The sequence below is a fragment of the Lepisosteus oculatus genome, chromosome 9 (genome assembly GCF_040954835.1).
Source record: "Lepisosteus oculatus isolate fLepOcu1 chromosome 9, fLepOcu1.hap2, whole genome shotgun sequence".
Taxonomy (NCBI): Eukaryota; Metazoa; Chordata; class Actinopteri; order Semionotiformes; family Lepisosteidae; genus Lepisosteus; species Lepisosteus oculatus.
Genome location: NC_090704.1, coordinates 20,200,848 through 20,223,767, shown reverse-complemented (window position 1 = coordinate 20,223,767; position 22,920 = coordinate 20,200,848). Strand labels below are relative to the sequence as shown.

Here is a 22,920-nt window from a genome sequence, read left to right as displayed (position 1 = left end):
AACTTCAGGAAAGAACAGACAGTAGACACTTACTGAATAAAATGCATATAGGAGCTGCTGGGAGAAAATGATTAGATAGGGTTATAGAGACAACAATTACAATATCCTTGTTTCCTAATATGGTACCATCACCAACTAATAAATAAGAGTTTTTGATCCCAAAGATGATCAAGATCTATAGCTTCATTGCACTAATCTAGTGTGTGATGTGTTGAGGTTTTTTATTACTATGTTATACTTAAATTATTCTTAACTCTAATGGATCTCCATGTCCTCTTTCTGCTAGGATTCTTTTTGTTCTCCACAAATTGGACACGTTTAATTGTCATTTCTCTTGCCAAAACTGGATTTGTAAACATATCTCACCCGTTTGCTGTTTTTACCATATTGATTCTTCAGTTCTTTATAGACTACTTTGTTAGAGTAGTCTGTTGTCAGGCCACATACTCAGATAATCTGAAATCTTGAATCCTGCATGGGATTTGTGAGGTAGTTTTTACTTTATTTTTTAAGTGTTTTATGAACATAGAATCTAATGCCATATTTTTGTCTATTAGTTTTCCATCTATACTTTAACATCCACTACTAAGATTTAATTACAAATTATGATTATAATTTTGATTTCACAGTAGGTAACATTTCAGGGTTGTGGAAGTAAGAAACAAGCAACCCAGTCATCTCGTTAAAACTGATACCTTGAAGTCCTTCAAGAAACAGCTGAATGAGATCCTTGTATCAATTACATACAAACTTCCATACAGCCATGATGGGACAAATAGTCTCCTCTCATTTGCAATGTTGTTTTCTTTTATGGTTTGGTGCCACAACTACTGATGAGAATAAAACTGATTAATAGTATTACCAACTGATTAAATAGGTTTTCAGGTGCAAGATCCAAGTGTATAGATAAATTGTTGTGTAGTCCAAAAAAATTACAGAGCAACTAAAGATTCCAAATTTATTGGCTCAAGAATAAGGGATGTAATACTCTCCAATGTTATGAAGTACCCTCGGCAAGCTTCCTTATGACTGAAAGGTTTGTACTTTCACATGATCCTAAATTCACATGTATAGTATTTACAGTATTGTAATTTGCAGATACCACAAAGAAATGCAAAATAAGACTGATACCTGTTCTGGATTTTGATTATGGCTGAAAAAAGGTAAGTGATAGCAGAAAACTGGTCTGGTGAGACAGAATGTCTTGAGTTGTGCAGCTGTGACATTTGACAAGACTGTTAATGTATTTTCATGTGAGTCAGTAATTAAGGCTTTTTTGCAATTGATTTTACACAAGTATAATTGTCCATTGACTGTGATATGATTGTCTCTCAGTTATTGTGACTAACAGTGTAATTTTATTCCATCACTATTGTTTGTTGGTTTGGCTAATACCTTCAAGAAAAAATTAAGAAATAATGTAATTGTTGAACAAAATAAATGTGCTGTAAACACTAAGCACACATCAGAGTGCCACTGCTCAGCCTTATCTGCTTCTTGCCTGAACATCCTTTGCTGCATCCTAGAGGTATGAAAAATTACATTGAGTCTATTGACATCATGCCTTGAATACACTTATTTGAGATTGTGGTTTGAACTGCTCAATTTAGTTAAATCTTGATGCACAAACCTGAAAACTGTGATAGTGCTAAATCTAGGGGAATAAATCATAAGTGTAAACTCTAGACATAACCAGACTTGGATCAAACCTCAGAGCATGTGATTTTAAATGCAACTCAATATTGTTAAAATATGCTGAAAAGTGAAAAAAGAAAACACAATGTTTTGACCATGGAGCCTTCGTCAGGTGAGCTCACACATGAAGAAGGCTCCATGGCCAAAACGTTGTGTTTTCTTTCTTCTCTTTTCAGCATGGAATATACCTATTGCTTGTTCCTTTGCTGCCTACGCATGCTGACATGGCTACCCACCTGAACTATTGTTAAAATATTTGTAGAATATTTGTATTTGTTCCAGAGCTACAGGAATTTGGATTTGTATGTTAAATCCATATGATACATGCCTCAAACAATGTTTTGAATGCATTGTAAATCAGTCTTCAGTAATGTTTAAGAGAGAACCATGTGTGACTGATAGCAATCAAGATGAAGCCCGCAAATCAAAGCTGTGACGGTTGTTATGCACTCTACATAATCAAAAACATATGACATTGGTGTGTCAGTCCTCCCACTTAAAGTTTTCCAAATGCAATGCTGGTGGTATGAATCCAGTCCTTTTAAATGTCTCAGCCATAATCTAAAATAAGAAGGATGACTGCTTGGTAGGCCAGCAGCTTGGTTTAGTTTTGATGTTGTGATCCACACATACCACATTTCTCAGGTAGCCAAAGGCTATATTTGCAGATTGTCAATTGCTTGAGGGTCTGAAACCACATAGACGTTTCTTCAAGAAAAATGAAATGATGCAGGAGAATTCTTGTAATTCTCACCTGTGATGGACAGCAGAGAGATCCCTCTATAATTCCACAGTCAGTTTTGTTCTGAAGATTGTCATAATAATGGCATCCTTCAAATCTCTCAGGATTACCTCTTCTCATCAGATCTGCATGAAGAAAGTGTGGAGATGCAGTGTTAGCTCCAGTTAAATTGAATATGCTGTTGTTGATATTGATTTTCTTCAAGATATTCCTTCCAATGGCTATTTGCCATGTCCCTTTCCTTGATCAGGCCTTCTAGTCTCCTTACTTACAAAGCTGATGTTATTTGTGATTAGGCTATATTATATATTAATACATTTGTTTGTGATTACAAGAATTTCATTTTTACTTTGATTAATTAATGTTGAACCGCTACACTAATGTTAATGTTGATCAGCCATCTAATGAATGTCTTACATATAAAGGTATTTGAATTGCTTTTGGAAAAATAAGTTACATATTTGCATCATATTTGGTATTTCTTTTGAAGGCTTTACTTTACTTGCAGTTTCTGATTTACAATCTTAACAACAGGAAGTCATTTTCATTTGCATTTAAATCCATTTGACCTCACATCTGGTCACAACCATTATATTTATTCAGGTTACAGAAGAAGGATGATCTGATAACCTTTGTGAAAACCTCAGAGGGTGATCTTTTAACTCAATGTGCCATACCAGAATGATTAATGTGTGTTTTTCTGTGTAAAAAAATAAATAACCTAGCTAAGGCTGCTAAGCTATACCATTAGTTTGAATTACAGTGTGGCCTGTCTAAGGGGAATGCTTAATGTAGTTCCAGCCTGTGGCAGATATCTTGTTATCAATTTCATATTCTAGTTTGAAGGGTTGCCTTAGGCGCAAGGGAGAGGATAGGAAATTAGTAATTCAAATAGAAGGGCATACCCATTCACTAACTCATGGCATCCTCCAGCCATGTTGTACCCTTGTTACCTAAAGATGTTTTCTACCTTAGGGACTGACAGAATTGCATAGGGCAGATAAGAAGCTATTTCAATAATTCAGAAATACTAAAATAATAACTGCCATAATAAATACATTGGATACCTCTGGAGACATGTTTAACACTTTGCTTATATTAGCAAAGTTCTTCAATTCAATCCCTAGTTTATCAATGTAAGGTTTTAAATCTATTATTATCTTTAATCAATTACATTTAAAGTACTGCAGTATTAAAATAAATCTAGAACGATCGTTTCTTATTGTAAAAATGGCTAGACATCTGATTTGTGTTAAACAGTTTGACAACAGTAATGAAAAAGTATAGCTTTGAGGTTAAATTATTTTTGCCTCTTCTGGAATGAATAATTCACTTCATCTAATTCTTTATTTATTATTTTAGCATGGATGTAATTTAGAATGCAGTTATGGTTTAGACTTCATCCATATATATATACTGTATATATAAAACAATAGATGGTCTTAGATAAAATATAATATTATGCTGTCCGTAATAGAATGCAGGACTTTTATACACACTGCGAATTACCTTAATATCAGCACATTTTAATGTGAGTCTTTATAAACAAAAACGAAGGCACCAAAACACAAACAGTCCAAGAAGACAAAAGGTCTTCTTAGAGCTTAACCAAAATTATTTGAGTTCCATCATTGTCATGTCTGAGCATCTTCACTGCTTACCAGCTTCAAAATAACAAAAGTCTCCAAGTCAGACTCTTCTCAATATTCAAAATAAACAGTCTCTCCCTTTGAGACTCTTTGCAAAAACTTTCCAAAAAGGTCCCAAAACTCCCTCTGGAAAACGGTATTTTCAGGGGTTCTGCATTAAGCAGTCTCTCAGACAGCAGCCATTTAATCCCACAGACTGACTTCAGAAGTTTCCGGTTCCTACTCTTTTAAAGAGTCACCTGACCAATTTGCTTCCTGCAACTGGTCAGGTGACTGAGCAGTAGCTCACTCCCTAAAACAATCTGAAAATAATAACCATACAAACAAAAGAAAAGAATGAAAACAAATATAAAGAAATGACATGGTGATTGTTTTGAAAATCCTAAACTAGTCTCCAGGATTAGTGACAACAACAATCATCTTGCTTCTATCTCAGAACTCAGATTTCACTTTACACAAAATCAGAAAGGATGACATTAAAAAGGATCAAGAAGATTTATGAAGACACATTTGCATTTTTCAATTTCAAGAGTAAATATTTGAGAGTGAAAAGTAAGAATTATTTAAATGTGAAGCATGGGGTTTATAAAATGACGTTATATATTATAAAATGAGTTTTTAATCTTAACCAGACTAATGAGCATAAAAAAACTATTTTTCTTAGGTACTTTGTCTTCACTAACCTGAATGGTGTACATCAAACCCACAGGTTTTTGACCATTATATAAGATGGTCTGCCCAAATTCAGTGCTTGTTTACTTATTACTCAATAATGTTTTCCATCCGATTCTAATTATTCTCTTAATGGTCCTAAGATATCTACAGTAGGGTTTTACATAAACTGATCCTTAATTATTCATTTTTTGCTACTTCATACATTATTGCCCCCTCAAAATACATTGGATTAGTACTGTAAATATAAGTCATTTTAGTTATGTAAGAAATTACTGATTTTAGTTAAACAAGGGTATTATGGTAAGAAATTGTAACTCCCATAATTATATTGGTGGTTCACAAACTTTGTCTTAGCACTTTATTATGATTCAACTTTATGATGATGATGAAATCAGCAACGTTTTTTTACAGCATATTTCATCAAACATCATCTCAAGACATTTTACAATAAAACAGGAGAGACAGGTAAAAATGATAGGGTGAGTTTTGAGATTAATTGTAGAAGTTCAGCATGACTTCAAAGATAATGTTTTCCATCCGATTCTTCAAAGATCTAATATAAGCAGGGAAATCATTCTACAATCTTGGAGCAACAGAACAGAAAGCACAGTCTCCCATTTCAAGAACTGAATAAAGGCTAGAGTCCAAAGAGTGCAAACAACATGTAGGTGTAGAGGGATTTAACAGTTCACTGATGTAGTCAGGAGCTAAACTGTTCAAGCCCTTAAAGGTCAGCAAAGGTGTTTTGAATTTTATTCTGAATTCCATAGAGAACCAGTACAAGACAACTAAAGCAGGCAATATATTTTCATGCATTTTGGTTGTAGTCAAGATCCAAACAATTGAGGTACCTTCTTAAGATCAAGATTAGATACTGAACAACAATAATCTATCCTGGTAACTTCAGTATTGGTAAGTATTGTCAAGATAAGAATTGGAAAAATTACATCTGCAAAAGCAGTGTAATTATAATAATTATTGATTAATGTCAGCATTTGCACATACTGTACATCCATTTTGAAGTTATCAGCATATAATTGAAAACTGGTGCCAAAAATCTGATCAAGTGTAACTGTGACAGAGACCACTCTTCGGGTGGTCCAAGGGATCTTCACACATACAAGTTCACAAAATGGCTGTAAGACTATACAGTATGTGCCCTTTTAATACTCTTAACCACTTTAAGAATGCATCATGAGAATGTTACCACCAACGCTTCACAAATCATTTTAAGAATTTACTGTAATTACTGTCCTAATCCTGAGCCCAGTTACAATTGTTAGAGGCAATCTGACAGCCCATAGTGGTAGGATGGATGCTACCACAATCCCTTCATAGGCTGGACTGTCATAGCAACATATACAGTAGATATTAAAAGAATGTGACCAAGAATACATTTCTTTGAGACACAGAGAATTACACTTATTGGGAACCAGAAAAGGCTGAGATTCATTAATATACTATAAACTATATATATTTTACAAAGTAATTTTGCAATTGCAGATACTAGCCATTGTTTCATCCATATAACATCTAAACTGACACAATACCAACAATTTAAAAACATTTCAAAAGAAAAACTATATTTTAAAATATAAAATATATTGGGTATACAAAATTCACCAAACCATTAAATAAATATAATTTTGTAGTGATCTAATGAATACCTCAGTATATGAAATTGTTTGAAATCAGATGTTTTTATTTATATATTATTCCCATTTTTAATTTCAATTTTAAGTACAATATTCAGTGTTCTACCATCATATATTTGTTCAAAAAAGGTTTATTTATTAAAGTTTTCTTTTGAAACATTTTCCTAACCTCAGCTGTAATTTTAGTGTCATTTCAGATTATATTCATAAAATAGAATCTCAGGTTTTTACAAACCACTCTTTTAAAGAGGTGTTTGATGTGCTTGAGATTATGCTTTGCAAACAGCTGATGAAGCTCATAAATTGCCCACATTTAAACATCAAAATCTATGATTTACCCTGCAATCAAAATTCTACCTTTTTCACCTCTTATTGCACTACATCTTTCAGTTAGGGTTAACAGTTCAGTAAACTCAGGAATTCATTGAAAGATTTGACACTACACACATACTGTGTGGAATGTAAACTTTGTGTTAAAATGGTGAAATATGGTACCATTTTTTAAGATTTAATTACACTTTATGTATATACAATATACATAGCTTTGTTCATTCCTGATCTTTGAAAGAAAGGCTGAAAATGGATCACTTATTATCTGAAAATCAAACATATTCACTTTCTGGAAATTCTACCATATTTTATGAAGTAGCACATAAGACATTCAGCAGTGAATAATAAACTCTTGCACTAGATTCCAAACATATGGTGTAACATATGCTGAATATTCACATCACTTGAATACAGATTACTATCAGAGTTCTGGAAATCAAAAACCAAATGAAGTTCTTTCAGGTTCTGGACTTTTATAACATATGTGCATGATTCTGGAAGTAAAAACCTGCCCTATTTGTTAAATTCCGTCATCTCTGTGATCTCCATCCATTCATTTTCAACCACCTTGTCCTGGTGAAGGTTATAGATCCTCTGTGAACTCTCCAAACAGAGCTTTGTGATTAAAATTAATACAAAACTCTGGAATTCTGAAAGAGATAGATATATATATATACAGTATAGGAATTAATGTGTGTATAAGTAGCACCTTTTGATAGAGGAAAATGCATCTTTAAAAGTATTTCTGTATATTGCTCTCTATAAACATCTGAGAAAACACTTTTCATGGGTAAAGCTTGTAAAATATTTTAATTAACAATAACAGTTTAATTGCAACATAAGCTAAAATGAATCAAGCAAATGCTTCTAATAAGGTAATTTAGTAGATCTACATACAGGTAATATTGAATTTTGTAAGCAGGATGCATTTGTGTACATTATACTGCTGCCATATGAATCGAATTTGCTTAATATAATTGCGTAAGTGAATTTGCTCAATGATAGTGTATGTTATAATTTGATAAACAGTATAAATATAAACATATTGCAACACAATCAGTAAACAATGCAATCTATAATCTCTGTTGTAGATTATAATTTGGAATCAGATCCAAATTATAAAAAGACCCAATTATTGATTGGTGAAAATCATCAGAACATTTTTTTAAATCATTGAATATCTCATTTTGCAAGTATTTGAAATGATCTATTTCAGTGATATCCCATGTTAGAAAGCAAGTTTAAAGGGAGTCATCATCAAGAGGTTTATACAGTTAATCACAAGCTATTACTGATGACTTTATACTTATATGCAGTGCTTTGCAAAATAATTCCCATTTTCTTGAAGTGCAAGCAATTTTTTAATTGTATTTTTAAAGTATTTTTAAAGCAAATAGTTTTAATCAAACCTCAAACTGCTAGTGAAAAAGGTTACATGTCAGCAAAGCCTATACAGAAAAATCCAAAACTAATATATTTTGTTTGCATATGTATTCATCCAGATTGGGCAAAACTAAATTAGTTTGGGGGAGGGGGGCAAAATTGCTTAGACAATTCACAAAATTATTGAAATTGCTGTCCCTGTCTGTATGAATATGGTTAACATGATTTCAGAAAAGATATACAGTACTACACCTGCCTCTGTGAGGTCCCTCAGCTGGGCAGTGATTTGAAACAAAGAGTAAACCTTGAAACCAAGGAGATTTCAAAACAACTCAGGCATGAACCTGTAGAAATGCACAGATTAGGTGAAGGGTGAAAAAAAACAAGACACTGAACATCCCTTTGAGCGCAGTGAAGTTGATCATTAAGAAGAGAAGGGTGTGTTATTCCACTCAGACACTGCTTAGATCACACTGTACAGTAACTTCAAACTGAGCAAGGATGCAGCTGATTAGAGATGCTAAAGGAGACTTTTAAAGAGCTACAGAGTTCAAATGGCTGACAAAAATCCCAGACGATAATGACAGCCTGGTCACTCCTCAAAACTAATCTGTATGGCAGATTTAAAAAAAGAAAAAAATTACTGAAAAAAAAATTTACGTAATACTGCAAAGATTTGTGAATAAAGTTTTGTGACTAGATGAGAGAAAGTTAGAACATTTTTTATCTAAATGCAAAGCATTATTTTATGGGACTCCTTCTCAACTACAGTGACTAAGAGGCTTGTCAAGATTAAGGTAAAATGGATGGAGCAAAGTACAGAAAGTTCTTAGCAGAAAATTTGCTTCAGTCTGCGAAAAACCTAAATCTGTCACAAAAATTCACCTTTCAGTAGGTCAATGACCTAAGCCACAAGGCCAAAGCTGCACTAGAGTAGTTTAACAAGCAGAAAATGAAAGTCTTTGAGTGGTTCAGTTAAAGCCCTGACTTGAATACAATGGAAAATATATGACAAGTCCTAGAATATTGCATTTATAACAACATTACATACATTGAACTAGTTTACAATGAATAATGGGTTAAACTTTCACCATACTGATGTGTAAAGTTGGTAGAGATGTATTCAAAATACTTGTAGTTGTACAGAACTGTACTTTACAGTTGTATGCTAAAGATGCTCCATTCTAGTTTTGACACTTTTAGCTTTTCAATACTACTTTGCTCAAATTTAATTTCTTACCAATTAAGGTGTTCAGTTTAGGTACATTAAGCTGATTAAAAACCTTCAATTTAAAAATGTGTATACAATATACAGTATGTAAATCAACAAAAGGGGACATTATTGAAAGGAGTTGAATACGTTCACAGGGACCTTCCACACTAAAAGAAAAAATGGAAGAACACAATGTTCTACATGTATTAAGAGGGAATGAGGGAAAGGGGAACAAGAGAAAGACAATGAGAGAATGTTTGGGTAGATGTGAATATTGTCCAAACATATGGAGCCTTTTTCTCTAAATCATTTACTCAGTTTACAGTATATGAAACACAATTGTTCAGACCACTGTAAATGTCTGTTGTTTTAAAGAAAAATATCTGCTTTTGATGTTGAGGTCCCCTTCAATTACTTTATCCCAAAAGACTGTCTTTTTCTGCTAAAATAGTTCAGGTGGGTAGCTGCGTGTGTACTCTGCAAAGGAACAAGTAATAGGTTTATTCCATGGTGAAAAGAGAAGAAAGAAAACACAACGATTCGGCTGTGAAACCCTCTTCAGGTGTGAACAAGACAGGCCAGACAGCAAAGATTAAATAGCACAGAAGAACAAAAGCTGGGAGAGGGGAGAGGTCGAGAGCCCATTCAGGAAGTGCAAAGTGGAGAATGTCGAAGAAAGGTGTGAAGTCAAAACTAGCATGAGAATAGAGAAGATTACACGAAAATTAATCGGTCATTGAGAGAACTGGGAAGTTTGAAGCTAGTTTCAGGACGAGTTTCATTTCTGGGTGGAGCAGTGACACTGTGGCTAAGGATTTGTGCCTGTGGCTAGAAGGCTGACAGTTCAAATCCTGTGGCTGGCAGAGAAATCCTACTCTGTTGGGCCCTTAACCCCAGCTGCTCCAGGGGTGCTGTACAATGGCTGACCCTGTGCTCTGACCCCAAACTTCTCTCCCTGTCTGTGTCTCATGGAGAGCAAGCTGGGATACATGAAATTGTGCCAGAAATTATATATGGCTAATAAAGGGATCTTATCTTATTTCTGTAGTCAGAAGCAGGTCTAATGAAGTCAGTGGCATACAGTATTAATAAACAGGTTTTGCAGAGGCAAGTCAAGTTTTATAGTAGAGGCTGGTAACTGATAATGTAAATGACTGTTTACTGTGGTACGATCTTGTTGTGTGCCTTTATCTATGGGTAACGGTATGTGATACACCTACAGTATATACATAAGTATCCATGTCTTTGAATTCTGCACATGATCACAAGTTTGCTGTAATATATAACACGTTTTTTGAGTGTCCAAATTTCAGATAAGCAAACAAATCATGACGTTAATCAATGATGGATAAAGGCACAATAATATCAATGTTTTCAGTAATTAATCTTTTAATGATTGCTTCATTAATGATTTTGATCAATGAAGACCTAGAGACATACTGTATGATTATAACTGGGGTTGCTATATACTGTACATTGCAGACTATTGGTTTTATCATTATTGGTATTACCTACTGTACTGTATATTAGGGTCAACCAGCTTTATCCAAAAACCAGTCTGAACAGTGTTGTTTTAATAGTTTGCTAGTATTCTTATTAGTGATGTTGTATTTTGAATATTGAGTATTTTGAATTAAATATCTAATGTAGGCATTCCGTTTTTCAGTTTTTAATTTAAAAATGCAGAACATACTATAACAAAATGCTCCACATTTAAGGTTTATTGTTTTGCTTAAACTGCCTGACAATTAACTTTTTTTTCCATAGTAAAGGAGTATAATTGTATAACTAAAGCATTAACTCTTCTTTGTTTTCTGTAGTCCATTAGTGAAATAGACGTTATTTTATGGTATCTCTCTTATGCTGTGTCACATTAGTACAAATGGTAAAATTATTAGCAATGTGACTTAGTCACTGCACTTACTAAAGTATTAATGTCCTACAGTACATCTCTGTAATCAGCTGTCAGCTGGTAAAAATGAGTTTTAAATTCTGAAGGACTTGTGCTGGATACTTCAAAGTTTTACACGAACAACTTAACACAAGTTCTTTGAACAAGTTCAAGTGCTCTATTGCTATAATTAAGGTCCTTTAAATATAAATGCTAAACAAAAAGTCATGCATAATATTACAAAGTACTTTCTTTCATAAAATGGATGTTTTTTATTTCTTTTTAAAACGTTTAACATCATTAATGTGAAATCAACAGCACCTCAGCAGAATTCACATGATTTGAAAAAACAATGTTTCTCACACTGACGCATTTCAAATGAATAAATCTTGAAACGTCACTGGGATACCCTAGCTAACTCCAGGCCCATTCACTACTGATGTTGGGCTTCTTCATAGATAGATACTTTATTAATCCCTTAAGGGAAATTGCATTCAACAGCAGCCAGGCACAATCAACATAACACAATATAACTGTGTGATAATAATACAATAATAAAACAATATAATAAATACAGTCGCTAAGAAGTGCAATAACAAATGGAGCATAAAGAATTCCACACAGTACAAAATAAACCAGGATGTACAGTGCACAAAGAAAATGTACTGTATATACAGATGCAGCCATTCAAAGTGCGCGGTACAGACACGTAATGGAGGTAATTGGCTATGGCGTTGCACATTGTGACGCAAGATGACGCGCAGTACCGCGGTACGTGTTTGGTTGACCGACAGGGGCACTCGTGGTCCATTGGTCTGTCGTAGAAAGATTTACAGTAAACGTCTTTACTGTGCCCGTTGTAGTATTGAATATTCATATGGAATTTTACCACTGAAGGGAAATCTTAGTAGCTGAGCATAAAAAGAAAAGGAGCATACTGTAACGCGTGTGAAGGCCATAAACGATATTAATTTTGGAACATAAACATACAGTATATGGCTAGTCTTGGTACTTAAAAGAAAAAATACACACCAGTATTCCATTTCTCACTAAACATTTTAAGCATCGAAGTCTTTAACTAAAGAGATACCGGAGTCAACAAGCATACTTTTAGAATTTGATTAAAAGGGAATATAATATGGAATCGCGTATCTAAAGAAATTAATAATGATATAATTATATTCATGTACCGCAACACAAGAATAGTACACGCTGTACATTGTCTGTTGATAATGTTTCTGTAGTGCTTTTTCAGCACTCTACATGAGACCTTGCCGGTGGCGCTGTGGGTTAGGTTCCTGACTCCCATGTCGTACGGTCTGTGATTGAATCTCACTGGAACTATGACTTTTTTTTTAACAAACATTTCTTTGAAAAAATGAAACGTTTCCCTTGGTCAGAGATTAAATAAAACCTCACTCACACCAAACAAATTTATATTTCTAAATATCACAACATGATTGAATTTAAGTCTTTTTAATAACAATGAATAGTCACCTATGCGTTACAAAATAAACATTTATATTGATTTGAATCGCGTTTTGATTTAAATCGTAAACGCGTGTTTAAATATATGTGTTTAAAGGCGATATATAAAAGCGCTGATTCTTATGGAATGAATTCCGCCAGGGGATTCAAAAAAAATATTTTTTCTAATCACGTATCAAAGGAAAATAGCAGTATAACTTTGTTCATGCACATCATTATATCTCATTTTGTATTTCTATAAAAGAAAATTGTTTGCCCAGCGACTATTGTTGTTATTGTTTTTATCCTGTAAAGCTCTTTGAGGAGCACAGCTTTCTCACCACTTAGATTACTTTTTGATACCATCCTTACACAAAGCAGAAACTTCTTGTATTTTCCGATGACATACAAGTGGAAAGATTACAGATTTTAATAGTCTTTTTTCTGAACCAGGGAAAATCTGATCATTTTTCTCTATAGCAATAATAAAAAACTTTATTTTACATATCACCTTTAAAAGTGGCATCTCAAAACAATACAGTAGATGTAAACCACAGATTACAAAGTAAATACCCAGACAAACGCAAACGCGTTTTTAATAAAATGCTTTCATTCATTCAGCAGAGAGAGAACGTAAAACCTGGGTGTAACAGCTGTTCCTTTTTCTGATCACTCACTCTCTGGATAAACGTCTCGCCTGTCCTGTTCTTTGTTTTCCTAATTTGCCGATTATGCCTGCTGCGATCCACTCCTACCCTCACACCTAAAGAAGACTATTTTAAATTCCATTGTGCAATTAACCCCTTGTTTGTGCTGTCCTTAAGGTGATATCACATAAAGGTGATATGTAAAATAATGTTTTTTTATTATTGTTATAGAGAAACATGATCAGATTTTCCCCGGTTCAGAAAAAAAGATCTAAAGTATACTAGTTAAGAAAAATAAATCTAAACGGGGAGAAAGCTATGCTGAAAGTTTATTAAGATACTTAGAAGACAAAGATATCAATTTATTTTAGTTAAAAGTTTATATATCACCTTTAAAAGTGAAATCTCAAAGCAAAGTAAATACCCAACCCTGATTGTACCCATCTGTCATGCTAATAAAGCACCTTGAATTGAATTGAATTTAATTGAATTGAGGGAGGGCGAGCGAGAGAGCCAGGACAGACAGGCAAATAAGATACACTCCACAGACATTCACAACAGCGACATATCATAAAACGTTTGCACATATAGTTGAGTTATTACTTGGTTTTCAAAGTGCAATGAAATACAATATTGTTGTTGTTGCTGTTCTTGTTGTTTTTATCCTGTAAAGCGTTTTGAGAAGCCACCTTTAAAGGCGATATATACTGTAAAAGCACTGATTCTTATGGAATATGTTTCGCCGGGGATTCAATTTTTTTTTTTTAATCGCGTATCTCAGTATACATTTCTTCATGCACAAACAGTGGCATGTTACATTATTAATTTGGGTGTCTCCTCTTGCCAGAAAGCTCTAAATTGCATTTTGAGTGTCGCAGTTTAAATAATTTTCGGTGTTGGAAATTATGAAACGCTCTGTTAAAAGCAAGGGAGTTTTTGTGTCCGTTACAGTAAAAGAAAATGCCTGACAGAGTAGGGCTTGGACAGATTCCAAGTGCATTTTTGCAATCGGTCTTATTTATGGGTTGCAATTAAAAAAAAGTCAAAAACCGCGCTCAAAATGCATGAACAGGGTTATACTGCTATTCCCTTAGATACCCGATTAAAAAATGTTTTGAATCCCCGGTGGAACTGGGCATCCATATGAATCAAGTAACAGGTTTATTCCATGCTGAAAAAAAGAAGAAAGAAAACACATTCCATAAGAATTGACTGAGCTCCGCTCTGTACCACGTAATGATCCCCCCAGAGTCTCTTCCCCGGGTTATTTGGGTTTTTTGACAGAGGGTAAAAAACTCTCTCTCTCCCTGTGTATTGTCTGTTTTTTTGTGCTGTCCTTTGACAAAACAAGGCTCACCAGCTAGTGAATCGAAACCTGTTTTTCTAGCTTTTAAAGTTGTGCGACGTGAAAGCCACAATTCAAATAGAGAAAAAAGAGCTCACTGACAAGTTTTAAGATGTGGCTGTCAATGTTGGATTAAAAAAACACATTGCCCGATGTTTGTTGCATTGTTTGAAAAGTAACTTTATTTCGAGAGACTGGATAAATGATTCAAGTGTTTTTTTTAACTTCCTGAAAAACAACTAATAATTTAACTAAATGTGCAAACGTTTTATGATATGTCGCCGTTGTGAATGTCTGTGGACATGTGCTGGCTGGACAGGAGGCTCTGCTGTACACAGAGAAGGGTGGGAGGAGGGGACAAGCCTTTACATACTCTTAAAGTTTGATTAATAGGGAATATAATACAAAAATATAGTACTAAAAATAAGATACACTCTACAGACATTCACAACGGCGACTGTCAGAAGATAGGACACAGCGCCTCAGGCACCCGCTGAATGGAAAAGGGGCACTTTAATGTTCTGTATGGCTAATACTAAAGCCAATACTTCAGTACTTTAATATTCTTTTCTGTATGTTTAACAATAGTGGGTACTGGCCTAATTCGTCCCTGCTCCCATTGTTAGGGGTTAATGTGTTGTTAAGTGTGAATTTGTACCTGTTTCCCTGAGGTCTGTCTTTTTTTCTGGAAAACCATAACTCTGGTCTTGTCCAGATTGACTGTCAGCTCCCAGGTCTGACAGTGCTGCTCCAGCAGTGCCAGGTTCTGGCGCAGCCTCTGTTCTGTGGGCGACAGCAGGACCAGGTCATCTGCAAAGAGCAGGACTCGATTTCCATAATTAATGCAGATCAGTAAATCAAGGGACAAAACAATTATTGCATCCAGGTCCTCAATGGCCTTTGACGTGCTAATGCATTGGTTTAACACTCCGGGTGTGGCAAGCCTCTAATGTCTCCCGACTACGGCAAAAGGCACTGTGTGGAGACTTTTCGGCAGCAGCGGGAGTAGTACGACGCATTACTGGGTTGGGAGGCTAGAGACACTCCTGAAAATGCAGACTTTTGTCGATGGAAACTGGTGTGTGTGTCTCTCTCTGCTGGATGTCCCTCTCACTCTCTGCTGAATGAATAAAAGCATTTTATTAAAAACGCGTTTGCGTTTGTCTGGTATTTACTTTGGTCCCTTTTAACTGTTTTTCCATCTTCTTTATTGCTTTGAGATGTCACTTTTAAAGGTGATATGTAAAATAATGTCTTTTAGGTGGGTAGCTGCGTCAGCATGCGTAGGCTGCAAAGGAACAAGTAATAGGTTTATTCCATGCTGAAAAAAAGGAAGAAAGAGAACACAACGTTTTGGCCGTGGAGCCTTCTTCAGGTGTCACCTGAAGAATTCACACCTGAAGAAGGCTCCACGGCCGAAACGTTGTGTTCTCTTTCTTCCTTTTTTCAGCATGGAATAAACCTATTACTTGTTCATAATGTCTTTTATTATTGTTATAGAGAAACATGATCAGATTTTCACCGGTTCAGAAAAAAAGATCTCAAGTGCTACACCTAACTTTCTTAATTTGATGTATTTAAAGCAGTGAACTACTGTAGGTGTAACATAACATTCAGAAATACAATCGAGAATAGTTTTGTGGTGTTTGAATAGATGAAACGTTCCTAAAACATATAACGTAACAAAATTAAAGACGATTAAAATCTGTAATCTTTCCACTTGTACTGTATGTCATCAGAAAATACAAGAAGTTTCTGCTTTGTGTAAGGATGGTATCAAAAAGTAATCTAAGTGGTGAGAAAGCTGTGCTCAATGTATTTAAGGGACTTAAAAGTAAAAGGAGATGCTTCATATTGCTTGACTAATTTTAAAAACTAAGTCATAAATGCAGATGCTCCCTCGGTGCCGTGCGGGTGTAAATATCTAAATATACATTCGTCCCGGGCAGAGGCCGAAGAGCGCCCGGCTGGGGTGCGCGGGGAAGAGCAGGACAGGAGTGAAAGTGGTCAGGGTGGGGTTTAGGAAGGCGTACAGTCTGGGCAGGTATAGATTACACTTTTCTAAAACGTATTTGAAAAATAAAAACGATTACAATCTAACCCTTCCACGTTTGATCCCAAAATCCCAAGAAAAATAAATCTAAACGGGTAGAAAGCTACACTGAAAGTTTATTAAGATAATTAGAAGACAAAGATACTGTATCAATTTATGTTGCATTAGTCTGATTATGATAAAAAACACATATAATTAAACACGCGTTTGCGATTTAAATCAAAACACAATTTAAATCAATACAAATGTTTATATTGTAACGCATACTGTCCAGCCTCCATTTCTCTATAAAAATTTACTCTATTACAAATTTACAATTTGTTGATAATAGAAATGTTAGGTTCTCTAAAGCTTTGTGATAGTTGACCCACCCAGGCAGCAAAAGATCAGCTGCACTGGTAAGATGCGAAACCGAAGATATGATTAATAACCTTTTAAATCTGAAGGGAGATCTGAAGGGATCCCCCCCCACACACACACACAATAGAAGCAGGAAGCGGACGCAGGGACCGTTGTCAGAAGGGAAGAAGGCGACTATTCATTGCTATCAAAAATGACTTAGAATCGATCATGTTGTGATATTTTGAAATATAAAAGTCAATTGATTGTCCATAATCAATACTCGCGGTAGACTGCGTAAAGCCCACTGCAAAGTAATGCGGTATCGCCCGCGCATTTTGAATGGCTGCATCTGTTTGTGAACACCCAGGTATTTGTATGAATCTTAATATCTCCACATCATTCCCATGGATAGAAAGGTGTAGGTTTGACCCTCTTCCTCATGTAGTCTACCACCAACTCCTTAGTCTTTGCCACGTTTATTTGCAGGTGGTTCTCCCCACACTACTCCACAAAGCTGTTAAACAGTCCTCTGTACTCTGCCTCCTTCCCACCCTCAATACATCCCACAATCGCAGAGGCATTTGAGAACTTCTGCAGGTGGCACAACTTTGAGTTATACTTAAAATCCAAAGTATAGAGGGTGAACAGGAAATTTGAAAGAACCGTCCCCAGGGGAGCCCCTGTATTACTCACCACCTGTTCAGACACACAGTACTGCAATCTCACAAACTGTGGTCTGCCTGTCAGTTAGTCGGTGATCCATGAGATCATGGAGGCACCCACTTGCAACTCTTCCAGGTTCCTTCCTAGCAATAAGGGCTGGACAGTGTTCAAAGCACTGGAGAAAAACATAATCCTCACAGTGCTGCCAGCCCTGTCCAGGTGGGAGTAGGCCTTTTGGGGCATATACTGTAAATGATTGCATCCTCCACACCAACATAGGGCCTGTAGGCGAACTGCTGGGGGTCCAGTGATGAGGTAACCAGGAGTCCCAGGTGGGCCAAGACCTACTCTTGTATACTATGACTGGGGGAATCCCTATAACAATTTGTTAAATGGGAAAGCCCTTAGTGTAAGAACTGTATGGCTCAGTCTGTGCTCCGAATGAAGTACCAGGTTGAATCAGGCTGAAGACCCTTAATGTTTTTGTTCAAGATTATACATACTGTAGTAATGTTACGTGCTATTTTATTTGTAGGTGTGAATGTGGGGTTGAGGAGTCATCTCTTTCAGAAAAGCAGATGGCCAACCTCTTAATCATAAGGGACTCTCAATTGCACAGGGAAGGTAGCCTATTCATTGCTGCATCTCAAAGTTAAATTGGCCTGTATTTTCTTTGATGTTGTCATTTTCAGGGTTGGTTTAGCCCTAATAGTAATCTGAACCTTTTCACAATGTAAAATTGGAGCAGGTGCCAGATGATAACACGCAAGCTATTTTTTTTTCTCATTTTCTGTATCTGTATGCTGCAGGAATTCAGTAATTCTCATCGTATGATGTGAAGCGTCAGGTTTAAATCATCCTTTGCTGCTAGGCGTAATGTAGTTTTCTTTGCCTTGGCTTTGCCTTTTTATGGAACAGTTGGCTTCAGACAGAATTACAATCTATGACTAGGATTTTAAGCTACAGTAAATCAGTAAATGAAGGCCATTGTGTTAAAAGGCATATGTAAAGAGGCTTTGCTAGTACTGGTGAGAAAAATAATAACTTTGTTGCATTTTCTTACATGTTGAAAATGTAGAAATTCTATTTCCCAAAGAATTCAGGTAGCACCTTTGAAACTGTGGAGATGATTCATCTCCCTGTTCCTTACTCCTCAGAGCAAGCATGTAATTTTCTAGTGCCCACAATAACTACCATTTTCTGATTTAAGCTTCACACCTGTTCCATACTTGGTTTTCATAGATGCGTGAACAGAAAGTGACATCAGCCCACCACTTAACTACAAGCTATAACAACCCTATAATACTTAATACAAAATCATTACGAATCACTCCCATACTCTATGCCACAAGTGAAGTACAGTATTTATAAACATGATCAGTTGTATGTCATGTGTTAATGTTTTATTTAAAGTAGTTTTTAAAGGTTTTAGTTTTATTCTCCTTTAGAATTCCTTATTCTCTTATGTTTAAAATGGAAGTATCTTCCATATAATATATGTATACTAATATAAAAATCTTTTAACTGTATTTTAATGAAGACATATGATGAAAATCAATCTTTTAAAAATGTATGAATTTGCTAATGAAATATCCACATGTATAAAAAACCCTGTAATTCTGTTTAATGCAGTTTATTTGCAATCTTGTCTGAGCAAGGATAAAGATTAATGTGCTCTAATTTATTCTGTTGAGAGAATATATTCAATTTAAAATGCACAATACAAAATTAAAATGAGGACAGTGAGTTTCAATTACTTTAGTCTTCAAACTAAAAAATATTGTGAACCAAATGCATTTATGTTCTCTTTACCACAATAGTGTTCTTATACAATACAAATATCTCTTGCTAACTTTGTTATTAATACTTTTATTTCTTTAATGTAAAAATATTATATAACTCTGTTCCTTCTTCTTAATACATCTATTCAAACAAGACTGTAAATAAAACATAATGCACCTACCAGTACTTAAAATAGTTAATATTGTAACAACTACTTTGCTAGTTGTCTTATTATACTGTACAGTATGTATTAACAAAAATGTTTTCTTTGATTATGTAAATTGGTAAAGAGAATGTAGATATACATTATTCTGCATTATTACTGAACTCTGATCTCTGATTTTCTGTTTATGCAGTTTGTAATACTAAATTTACTTAATACTTCTTTTGATTTTAGTCAAACAGTAAAGGTTTGAATACTATTAACATCTATTAAAGTGACATTCATCCATCCAATTTTAATAGCCATTTAGTTCAATACTTTAGGGTGACAGTGAGCTGGAGCTTATCCTAGTAGACAGTGTGCTCAAGGCATGCTGTAACATTGTAACTTGCATTATTCAAGTAACAGAAGTGAATCATTATTTGGTGATAATAACTTTAATATGAAGCAGATACTATTGAAGTACCAAAACTTGAGGTAAGATGGAATAACTGTAAATATCTAGAATATATAAATAATATACAAAGGTGAAATTGCAAGGAAAGATAGTGATTATGACAATTGCAACATTTCCAAGATGCATTATATTGTCTTTCTGAAGACCTGTGACTGAATAAAATTGTTGACGACTTGTATTTTACCCAATAAAACAAACAACCACAACCTAAAACAGGTGCATAAGAAAAGTACGATGGTTTTCTCCAACCGTCAAAAATTTGCAGCAGGGCTTAAGTCATCTATTGTACAGTAGGTGTCGTGGACACATTTAGGATACAAAAGTAATCAGTTTTAGTTAAAGAATTTGGTGTCTTTTTTCTCTAGAAGTGTTTTGAAGTTTTATTAAAGAAAGAAATCTCTGTCACAGCTTTCTTGCTTCATAGGGATAACTCACTTTAAACAAGAGGGACTAATTTCTTGTATCAAAACCACACACCTGACAAAGAGAACAGTTGAACTAGTTTAGATTTTACTTTCTTTTTACTTGTCACCATCGAATTAGTCTCTATTCCATTTTATAATTAGAACAGCAAGAACATTCATTTTCACCTCCTTTATTACAGAACTAGTCTATTCACTTCAACTCCACTGGAAATGTCATGATGCAATGGATTTGTCTATTTAAGCTTATTTCTTGTGTAAATATGATAAAAAAAGATAAGACTGGATTGTCACAGAAAACACAAACATTACATTGTCTGAATACAACTCATGTTTGCTTCCATTAACAGCAAAAAATGTGAATATGGTCAAAGGCAACTAAAATAGTGAGTCACACTATATTATGAAAACCTAAATTCAGTAAACAATGGAGTCTATAGGAGTCTTACTCCACTTACAATACCTTTTATACTTACATTGTATCCATGCATACCAACAACAAGAAAACAAGCAGTTTTGGAATGTTAGTATATTTCAATATTAGTGTGTTTCTCCCAGTGACTAAATAATAACATTTATTTGAAAGTCTATGACAGTAAATGACAGAGACATGTTTTAGTAAAATATAGAATCCAGAGGCACTAAATTCTAAAAATGTATTTGTATTTTAAAAATGTAAATTTAAAATTTTAAAAATCTGATTTGCACACGCCTTCTGTTGATATACCCAGTGAATGATGGTCTGCACCATATAGGCATAAGTGATAAAAGAGGACTGCTTTTCATCTAACCAGATGCAAACTTTAACATACTAGCATCACAGAATTAGAGAATACTGTATTCCTGTGCCAGTTTTGCATTTTGTACTGTTTAAAGTAAGTTATATGCTGAGAAGCATTAAAAGAAATTGAATGTCTCTTGGTACATGAATAAACAGAAGAAATAGTTCTCTACCGTTGTTTAGAATCTTACTTTAACTTTTGTTGCTGCCTCATTTCTCATGTGATAAGCAAGAAAATGAAACAGAAGAATACCCTATTGAACATGCAATTGATTACATATGAATACACAGTAGATGCATATTGTGAATATGTTTATGTTTGTTGTACCAGTAATGTGAGCTGAGTTTCTTAGATCAATTTGATCTTCTTTTATATGTTGTAATTATCATGTAAAAACAGTAGTGAAGTGTAATCTAAGCTCTTTTCAAATAACAATAACAATAGTAAAAATACTGCATTTGTAAAATGCGTAAAAGAAGCAAAAGTAATGGTAAAGTGCATACCAGAGTTACTGTACAGCAGCTTATCAGGCCAGAGCTCAATTCAATTTCTGTAGCATTAAGCAAGCTACAGAGCATGTCAGTCCCTCCTGCACAGATGGGATCACAGGGATTACCCCCCAGCACTACTTGTCCCCACTTATACAGCTGGACGAACATGACCGACTGGGTAAAGAAAATTGCTCAAGGGAAAATCAGCAGTGAACAGAAGTAAAAAGAGAACAAAAGACAATTACATTAACCCAGTAAAACAAATAATACTTCTTTGTTTTTATTGAGTGACTGTATGGCTAGTCCAGGCATGTTCATATTGTTGTTAATTTTCTACTTTAAAGTTAAAGCACATTTTTACAAATGCAGCTCCTTGCCTACAATGTTTCAAAATAAAGTAAAAACAGCAATTTAATCATGCTTTCGGAATCTTCTCGGAATGTTTATGTCACAAATTTACACATCTTTTGGCAAAACCAGTTGCTGAGGCTGCAAATTCTATCAGTTATTGTTATTGAGGAGAAGTTCTGACAGAGGTTAAAATTCAAATGTCACATTTCCACTTCCCTAAGCATAAAAGCTCACTGGCTGCACGCAGGCTGAACTCCCCCTTGCATGCCATGAATCCTGTTGAGCACACTGCATACTGTCTCATCACAGATGGAGGCATCTCACATGCTGACCTTACCTACTGTATGTTGGTTAGTCTCTCACTTCTCTCCAGTCTTGCTTTTTGCTGTCCACCGCTGGACTCCCCAGTTGCTGAGTCCCACTGCGCCCCACAGGTATGGGCACATGGTGCCAGTCTGCACCGGATCTAGGCCTCCTCATTCACCTCCGATGTTGTCCTTACCCGGGCCTAAGCAGATGCAGCAATGTGTTCCCATCCCCATTTACACTTCCTTTTGGCTTGTGTCCAACCAGTCAGTATCAGCATTTTACTCTATCCCTCTCCCTAAGCTTCCAGCCACATACATACTATAGCTGATATTCCTTCTCTTTTGGGGGTTTAGCTCAGAAAACGTTCGTACATTCATAAAATACATGGTAAGTTCAGCAAACAGCAACCATTT

At 35.0% G+C, this 22,920-nt stretch overlaps 1 protein-coding gene across 3 annotated transcripts in view; it reads left to right on the top strand.

Moving 5' to 3' along the window:
• The window catches only part of negr1 (neuronal growth regulator 1), a 514,135-nt gene that overhangs the window by 401,174 nt on the left and 90,041 nt on the right, over window positions 1–22,920 (top strand). The window lies entirely within an intron of this gene.